Source organism: Artemia franciscana, chromosome 20 (assembly GCF_032884065.1).
Source record: "Artemia franciscana chromosome 20, ASM3288406v1, whole genome shotgun sequence".
NCBI lineage: Eukaryota > Metazoa > Arthropoda > Branchiopoda > Anostraca > Artemiidae > Artemia > Artemia franciscana.
The window spans coordinates 37,892,164-37,902,707 of NC_088882.1; positions in this window are offsets into that span (position 1 = coordinate 37,892,164).

Below are 10,544 nucleotides of genomic sequence, written 5' to 3' on the forward strand. Positions count from 1 at the left end.
TTCTTCAAAATGAAAGCCCGTCCCCCCTCTTCTGTGGAGGGGGTTCGAATGTCGAATTATTCTTGCTCTAATTTAGTAGCACCAATCGGGGAGGGGGAATTAACCCCAAGCCCTAACTTTTTGCTCCTTTCAAATTTTTAAAAATACCCTTTTTGAGGGAATTTTCATTGAAAAAAGGACAAATTTCTCCCTATAGTTAATGAAATACATTTAATCCTCCCTTCCGATATTATCATGAATTGCCGTCAATTAGTTATATATTGATAAAGAAAAGAGCAAATGTACTTTCACCACCCAGTAAAAAAAAGGATAAAAACCAAGTTAGGTACGTAAGAAATTCATTATCAAACTCGGGACTAAATCCACTAGAAAACGTTTTGGTCAGGCAGGATAACTCTGGAAGGGATCTTGTTTTGAAATTTCTTTAGGTGGGGCGTAGTACGCATCCTTGCAAGAAATACAACCAGACAGTTACCATCAGCAAACTGACGTCAGGGCAGGGGAGGGGGAGGATTAAAAAAAAATTAATTAAATAAACATATTCGAAATTACAGGAAAAACAGTAAAATCTTGAGGAACCTGTGTACAAACCTGCGTGGAAGTTTATCAAACAGTTTGCGGTAATTAATTTTAAATAAGGAGCGATGCGGCTTAATTGCAACTGAAACTCTAAAAACAGAGTCTTGGTAACAATGGACACATCAAATAAATCGAATTTTGACGCGTATTTAGAATATACAAAATTCATTACCCATCATCAATTTTCTATTTCAAAAGTTTTGAAATTTGTCCAATTTTCGAAGAAGGAGGAGACACCCCCAAAATATCAAATGATCTTAATGAAAATCTTATCATAAAATTCATCATATCAGAGAACCATACTGTATATATTTGAAGCTCCTATATATAAAAATGTGGAATTTTGCATTTTTTTTTATACCAGAAGCCAGATCACGGATGCATTTTTTGGTTTCGTTTTTCCTTGGGATAATCGTCTCGAACCACTTCAGGAAAGGGCAAATTCGATCAGAAATCAAAAGTTCTAGTGCCCTTTTAAGTGACCAAAAATTCAGGAAGGATTTTTTTTCCGGGAAAGCTGATTTTCCATTAAAGGGGGCTGGATTTCCTGGCATTATTCAAAAAACGATCGGAAATTAAATGAAAAAAAACGACTTTCTTCAACTGAAAGCAAGGAAAAACTTAAAACAAACAGAAATTATTACGAATATGAGTCCCCTCCTTCATGCCCCTTCCTCAATACCCGCACTTTACGCTAAGGTTCGACCTTTTGTTCCAACTCTTAGAAAGCAACTCCTGAAACACAAGGGACGTTTATTAGAATGAGAGGCTTTTTCAAAGTATTGAATATTCTAACGTAAAGAATGGGTATTTAGGAGGGGGCTACCCTCCTCATATCCTTAGTAATTTCTGCTTGTTCTTAGTTTTAATATTTCTCCTTACTTTCAGTCGAAAAAACTTGTTTTGTTTCTTTATTCAGTCAAGGACCTATGTTATAGAAGGCAAAATATTAAAAAAAAACTATAAAAATGGTATTTTCTCTTGTTTTACAATGTTTTCGAAATAAGAATTTTTATAATATTTTTATTGGAAAGTCTTCTTGGCTGAAATGATTTTTTTTAGACTTGAGATTTGAACGCTGTTTTACAAACATCCACCTTGGAGGGGCCAAGGCAGATTTTTCTGCTTGAAGACATCCAATGTTCAAACATTCATTTTTTTATTCCTAAAAAAAAAAACAAAAAACAAGGAGGAGCCTTATGTACTATTTTTTTATTTACTACAATGTTTCGTTTTGCGTTTTGTTTTTTGTGTTTATTTATTATTTTACTAATTTTGACATTAGGACATACATATGCAATTAAATGGCAGGTGTTGGATTATCAAGTTAAATAAGCATAAAATATTTTCCTATGATTTTATTCTTATGCCATTAAAAGAAAAATGAAAAAGTGGATATTTTGAATAGTGAGCGTTTTTAAGCTGCAAAAATATTTCTTGCCGACTTTCTAGATCTCAGGAAAACAATGTCAGACCCACGATTCGAGGAAATACCATTGAAATGAAACGAACCATATGCATTAATGTATGTTGTTTCAGCATTAATTTACCCCAACATTTTTTTTTTTGCAGCAACCGTAGTACCATGTAATCAAGACATTTTGAGGAAGGTAAAGTAAAAAATGAAACATTCTTCACTTAAAAAGGTATCTTAAAACTCGTTTAAAAAGGTCAAAAGCTACTGATGAGGTTTTTTGTTGAATATCTCCATCAGAACTATAAAATAGTTCACACTGGGGCAAGTACATAGTGGAATCCAATCCTAACAACCCCCCCTCCAAATTTTTTTTTGATTTGCACTAATTTTTCATGATTACCCCTTTTTTCATTATTAAAATTACTTATTTTACTATGTTTTTGGCTAGGGTTACACCAAATTAGGACAAATGATAAATCTTCACCGTAACAAATTTTCTCTTTTGCTTCCAACTTCAAGCTCAAACAAAATCAATTTACATTTGTGATCGAGGCAGTTTTTGGAAGAACATAAAATTAGTTTCCCACAGTAACTTGCAAAATTAATTAATAAAAGTATGCCCAGGCATGTCAGTTTGTAATTTCCGACTAGAACAACATTAAACCGGAAACATTAAACTACTTGATCACGGTGACTAAATTCAAGCTAATATTAAGCCCTAAAGGAAGAAGATATTACGATATGTTTACTAGGGTTATGAATGGAAAAAGGGGCGTTATGTCCAGGCATAAACGCAAAAATTGTTTGGGGGAAAGGGGCAGCAATAAAAACAGTATTTATTTGAATAAGAAGGTCCAAAACATACAAGAAAGTTTTTTTTTGGAGGGGGGGGGAGAGTTTTGAGCTATTGAAATGCAGGTTAACCCTGAGGAATGCCACCCCTCAAGGAAATTGTAGTCAAGTAAACGACATAGTATATGCACTAGATTCCGAGTAGCAATAGTATAATGAGTTTTATGGCACCCCTATCCCTTGGAATCGCAGTCCCAACACTTTAAATTTCTTGTAGGCGCAGGTGCATGTTACATCACGGGGAACGTTTCTAAGAGACGCAGGTCATTGGATTTGGGTGTTACCTAATAGACAGTGTTTTCTTCAGGATACAAACGTTACCTAATAGTTTCTTTAGAAAATCTACTCCAAATCAGAATTTCTTTGCTTGTTATGCTGACGCACTCGGAAGCAGGGAGAACGAGACAGCGTGAAAGCATCGATCACTCAAAAAGTATTTTTTTTAATGAAAAGACGGGTGATGTGTACTCGCATTACCTGCAAACAAAAATGTGGACACTTCACCCAGACCTGCATAGTTTTGAGGGTGTTTTTTTATTGTGTGGGTAGCATTTTCAATAAATTAAAAAATCATAATGAAAATGAGAGCGGGCCAGTGGTTTTATTTATTGGAAATTTAGATCTAAAAGAAACAAAATTAAAAAATAAAATTGTTTCAAGAGGCGGGAGGGGATAGGCTAACTTTGGAAAATATAATGACGATTTAAAGGTTTTGTAAAAGTGTACAGCTCTACAGGTGTAGAAAGATGTACAGTACGTGGTCCTCGTCGCAGGACATAAGCCCGACAGAATGGATGCCACTAATAAGCTTTTGGATAATTTGGCAATTAGTGGTGGCGGGAAGGGGCAAGTCATTTTGAACTATTTATAGGGGAGATATTCTGCAAAACTTTAGAGGATAGACATTTTTGAGAGGGCCTAAGAACATTTAAGATATTGATGTTAAAGTTTTACAATGATACATAGTATGAAGAGGGTGAGCATAAAGGTGAAAAGAAGGTAATATATTCAGTAAGTGCTCTGTCCATTAAATTGGTGAAACACTGGGTATGGCTTCTCTACAAGCCTTTCAGTGAATCTGATACAATTGGGAATTCTTTTCTATTACTAATATTGATCGAGTATTAAGTGAGGGTTCAGAATATAATAAAGGGAGGACCTGCTACTATTGTCTAATATTTGTTTAAAGATTCCATTACAAATTAAAATTAAAATATTACTTTAGGCACTGGACATGTCAAGGATGCCAGTCCATGGAGACGGTTTCTGGTGACAATGCCTTCTTGTGATTAAAAAATTCTTAAAATTCGCTCTTGCAGAGCGACAAGGTTGTGTTATATATCAAAGCTAAACTCATGGATGTGTTTGTTATACCAAACTCGATTCGTATTAAAGAACATGAAACCATTGCAGCCTCTTGTACCCATGGGCAAAGAGACTCGAGTAGTACCATGCAATTGCTAGAAGTATTTGAGACATTGGGTGGGGAAGATTGTGTAGGTGCAGCAAGGGTTGTCCTTATTAAATCTGCAAATAAGACGATTTCACGGCTGCACAAAAAACTATCCAATGACTTTATCACCAAAGGGCGGGTAGGCAATTAAAAATAAATATTTTTGTTTGGAATATAAGGGTAAATTAGTTGAGGGTAGCAGGGATTTGGCAGTTGGCGACCATGATCACTAAAGTTATCCAATTTAACTGGGGGGAGTAGCTTTCAGGGGGTGGCTTGTAATCATGTAATGTAAATGCTAGACAACGATAATTTCTAGCGGTTTACATGCTGGGTAGATGGGACCTTTTTCTTATAGCATCATACCCAAATCATCTGAGAAGTTGTTGCTCCTAGAATTCAAATGAACAACAGTTGAAAATAATAGTACATACTTGAATAATATCTGTTTTTTAAATTCCTTTAGCTCTTTGCCAAAACCCCTTATTCAACTCATTAAAATACGGGAAAGCAACGATTTTAATTGTTTTCTCTCCATAAACAGCGCTTTCTAGATAATTAAATGTATGATGGATTAATGAGTAAGGGCAGATACCCATATGGGTACTACAACTCCATATCCAGGCTATTTGAGGAAAAATTGCTCCCCATTGAAGTGTTTTATGGTTCATTTCACGGTCATTAATGCACCACTGCTTATTACGAATTTGCTATAAAGTTTGAGCTAAGGGAGGGTTTAAAAATGGGGAGAATTACTGTAAAATGTACATGACAAGTGATGTATTGACGTTGTTAGATATTGCCTGTAAAAACACAATCAAAATTTACCAGGAATTTGGCTGAGATATGGGGTATTTTTTCAACTACTCATATGGTGAATCATTAATGAAAAATAGGTCTGATCATCGACGTGGACCAACACTTGTTTGTAGAGAGTTCAGTGAGTGGAGGGTATTTTTTTCAGGGGAATCGTGTCCTTAAAATTGAACAAATTGGACAACGCACCAGTGAAAAGCCGAATGTGGTATTCTTTGATATGAGTTACCTTTATTCGTTAGCCATGTCTCACTTCTCTTTGCCATGCCGGAATAACAAATGGCTTGACAATACTTGTGATTTGAGTTTCCCCAATACTGCCACCGTCAAGAAGAATGGAGCACAAGTGTGGTTTTTCAAAATTGATGAATACCAGAGGAACTTTATGACTTAGTAAAGGCTTTTCTTCTTTTGTGCATAAATTTAACAGTGTCTAGGGATTCTTTGAGTCTCTATAGTTTGTCTTTGGTAGAGGATGGGGGTATGCACTGGACACCTTCAAATCAAAAGCTTATTGCAAACATTAACCCGAAGCAGAATGTTGTTGTACATCAATTTCTTTTGCGAAGGTTTTCTGGTCAACGGTTTTAAGGTCACAAAGATTCATAAGGCCCTTCAATTCAATGAGAAGCCATATGAGGATGCTTATTAACGGTTTTGACAGTAAACAATGAGAGGCGAAAACAAAGGTTGAAAAAATAATATTTCAACTCATTTGAAATTCACCCTTCGGTAAGATGTGCAATAGTAAGCTTAATAAGAGTCGTTGCAACGATGTGACTGACCCAAAAGAATGTGCCCAAATTTTTTCACATCCGAATTTCACGTCGTTCACGATCATTGACTCTATTATGGTCCTCTTACATTGAAAAAAAAATTAAATAAAAACACTGCTGCTGGGAATGCCATATTAGAAATTTCAAAGAAACTTATATTTAATTTAATTACAATGTGTCTAAGCTACAATGACCCGAGGAGGGACAAGCTCAAGTGTATTATAGAGACACTGATTCATTCGTGTTAAAAGTCAAAACAGATAATCTGTTAGAAAATTTGGAAAACGCACCTTAGCTCTCGATTTGGCTTTACCAACTGGAATGAGTCCATTGAGCTTATGAAGTGCCAGGCCCCAAATAAGTCGTTGTTTCTAAGACCTGAGACGAGTAACAGCTTGATATTCAAAGGTGTTCTTGCAGGTCCGAAGGTGTAGACTGAGTGCAAACATGCAATTATATTATCAAAAATATCTGTAAGAGGCTGCCATCCCACTGTGTAAAGGTAAATTCTGATATGAATGTTTATAGGAACTCTGTAGAGAATATCTTTGTTCCAAGAGCGAGATCATGGCCATTTGTTTAAAATTTGAAACTATACAGTTTGAGTCGGTAAAATAGCATATCAGGCCATATCGAATGAAGTCAATGTGTGCGTGGACAATGTGAAGGTGCTACACATGGTCATTACCTTACCTCAGATCGGGACATTTGTGTAGATTAAAGATGTGTTTGCGCGGACGGTGTGAAAGTGCTGCCATAAGGTCATTGTGGTAGGTCAAAAACAGGGTGGGTAGGACGTATGGGTAGCTAAAATGGTGTCTCGGCCTTAAAAAGTGTTTCTTTTTGTATTGTTTTTATACAGAGTTTTTTTCTAATCGTTTTTTACATGTTTTTATTTATTTACATTCTTTTTTGCGCAAAGCGGAATCGTTGTTTTAAAAAGTGCTTAATTTTAAAATATTGTTTTATTTTTCTTACCATCTTACCGGCTCTCCTCGGCCCGTACCTTTCGGCCGCCGTTTTAGTCTTTGAACTTTCCGGCCTGGTCCGGCCGCTCTAACCGGCAGCTTGTAGAAGTGATTCTAAATGTTCAAGTGTTTTTTTACTGTCTACGCAAGTATATATTCAAGTACCCATGTAAATATGTTTTGTAGCATATTTATTTATATTTAAAAAATCATTTATTCTACTTTTTGAGCATTTATTCAATATATTGAGGATAGGTTCAGCTAGTTGTATTTTGATATTAGAGGACTATGTATCATAGTCCTTACTTTTAACGAAAATAACTCCAAATCGTAATGAAATGTTTTTAGAAAATCCTAAAAATATTTACTTCTGCTATAGTATGTGGCAAGAGTCCTATGATAAAATAAAGACAACAGATATAAAATTCGCACGGGAAAATGAAACGTTTAATATTATTGAAACCAAACTTGTGGTTGATTACTGATGATTTAGCTGAATTCCTTGAAGAATGGTCTCAGGAGATATTGAAATTTTCGTAAATATTGTTCTCCATAATCTCTTTTATCAGAGTAAATATATGAGAACACAAGATTTAAATTGTACCTACTGTTTTATCGATAGAGTTATTCGTGATTAAAGTTCTTTTTTAACTTTGAACAGGCAAATACACCCTGTTGAACTGAAATATTTTACTCTCAGCATACACGGAGGCTACCAATAAACCCTATGGATACATTCTATTGGATCTTAATCAAAATACCCCGAAGAGCTACGTGTAGTCACTGATCATGAAATTACCGTATATTTACCCTTGAATAAAAAAAAGGTCATTAGTCACAATTATGGCATTGAAGAAACTACATTAAAATAGACGTTTATTTTGCTTTCTGGGTAATTCAAAACCACAACTTATAAGGAAGCCTGTACTCAAACATATTATTGACAATCTCATTTATCTCATAACTGAACTTTTTTTTAAATTTAACTGAAGGCAATGTTCAACTGTCAGAAGGTGTTAGGCAACAGACAAAGCAACATTGTTCTTCTGTGTGTACACTACCTTACAGAAAAGGAAAAGATTTTGAAAGAAAATGGCTTGTTAAAGCGGGCGGTAGTTACTTTTCCTTGTTACTTCCGATAATCTCGGGACTTGTAAACACTATTCACTAGATGGCTAAACCGAATATATTGACGCCGACTGAACTCGCTCTTTCACCAAAAGAGTACTTTGAAGATTATCTTGATAAAGGAATAATTAACTTTGCTTCAAAATGCCCCTCGACGTGTCGACAAGCATAAGCTATACCGTGAACGATCGATCAAAGTAAAAGTCATTGATCCACCTCAAAATACTGAAAGTCCTCAAACTTTGAAAGTGCTAAAACAAGAAGTAAATTTTTCCGAATTTTTTTTTTCAAATGTTGTAGACTTAGTGAGCAAAGTAAGAGATTCTTCACTTATCTCGCTGAAAATGAACATGTAGAACTTGATGACAACAAGAATGAAGTTTTAATCCATGGTAAGAGTTACAATTTAATTTCTTTGATATCAGATTTACTTGCAAATCGAAAAAGACTTGAATTGTTTGAGAGTCATTTGCATAAATTTTTAAAGTCATCGAATTTTTCAAAAAGTTTTCTTGGGAATAAACACGTTTTAAATTGATTAAGGGAGTATTGGGAAATATCAAAAGATTTATAGTTTTCAAATAGCACGCTAAATGTGGGTGACGATTTAAGACTTACTATAGGAAAGCGTTTTTATACCACATTCAGTGTGCAAAAGGATACTGGACGCTTCACATCTTGTAAACGTTAAAAATGTTCATGTTTTGAAACATGTTTATGAAAATATTTGTGAAGTGAGAAGTTATTTCCCCCACTGCACCTGCTCGGGTTGCTGGAGTGGAAAAGAAGGTAGCGATCGAGCATTTACAGAATGAGTCCAGCTACATCCTTCATCGAAATCATAGAATTCGTGGTAATCTTCATCAAACAACTAGTATTTTCCCCATTGCCTATTTTATAAGCAGACGTTTTAACTATAGATGACACTGAAAGACGTCAGAATAACCTTTACAAGTTTATTTTACTTGCAATGAGTGTTTTAGTTACTATGCATATGCTGTTCCATTGCAGTAAAAGAGAGACAAATGTGAATCTTTGAAATGTAGTCTCAAAGAGAGACTATGTGAATCTGAACAGGATTCACATAGGAAAGTTCAAACAGATCACAGTTATGATTTCATTAATCCACATGTAAAAAGGTTTTTATTGAAATATAATACAATACTCTTTCATAGTCATAGTCCAATAAAAACGGCAGTGGATGAACGTTTGATGAGAATAATTCAACTTTTAATTTCAAGATATTGTACAATGGAAAATAATGCTGCTTATGTTCAAAATTTATATAAAATCATGTTGATTCGTAATTACCGTTTGATTCGTAATTCCTCTTAAGACTCGTCACAGTAAAATACACTTGTAATTTTTCTTAAACGATATTTCATCAAGAATAATGAGAAGAAAAAATTTAGTGCTGGGGATATAGATCGAGCCACTCAAACTACTAGAATTTTTGAAACGGGAAGTACTTGCGGTCAATCGAACTTTTTAAACTGTCAAAAGTCTTAGACGCTAAACCTGTAACGTATCGTCACCGTGTTATGAAAGATGAAAAGATTTGTGTAGTTTCTTATGATTACTCGCAAGGTAAGAGACAGTTGCTTGCTCGCTGGCTAGGATTTTCATTTTCGGGTTGCTGCTGAAGACGCTCACAATGCTTAAGGACTTATCTGTGACGCTCATGTTAAATCTCTTCGATCCCCTCTAAAGTAATTTAAATAAAATGTGATTTTTGGATGCAACTCTCCCCCGCCATCAAATTCGAGGGAAAGTATGAAGTTCCTTTTGTTGATTGTATTCTTAAAAATACATACGATATCTTGAGAAAGGATCGTATATGTTAGATAAGAAGTAAGACTTTTTGACTTCTCCTACGAATATTTGGTTGTAAATTTTGGCTCTGATGATTTCTACTTTGCTACTGTACCCTACGATGAACACAAGAATATGCATGAGCTTTGTCGTGCTATCAATATAAAAATCCCCCCTCGTAAAAAGGGCGGCTTCACACTTAACTATTTAACAGAATAGAGACATATTTCCATTACCAAACCATTTGAGAACGAAAGAATTTTCCTTAACGAGGATTTATGTGACTTCATTGGTTTTTAAGATCGTATTGTTAAAGCAAATAATTTCAGTGTGAAAGGATCATGTTACCTATGCAGAATCTGCACCCGGCTTCTCATTGGACAATTGTACATTTCTTTATGCATCATTTGTCGAGACATCGAGATTTGGTAATACTAATTTCCCCTCTATTCTTGAACGAAACCCTAGTCACTAGAAAACTCACTACTACACTATAAAGCGCCTTCAATATATTCCAGTCAACAATTAGTATTTGGAGCTCTGTAAGTTAACGTTAAGACGTGAATTGGGGGATTCTCTTGCAATAACAAAAAGGTTTGGCTGTGATCACATGTTATTTTCGTCCTACTCAGTGAGATAGCTAATAGAAAAAATACTTTTGTTTGCCCTGATATTGATTGCTATCTTGTTATTTTTCGACCACAACAATTGGGTTATGGAATGGACTGAGACAGGGGTCGTTC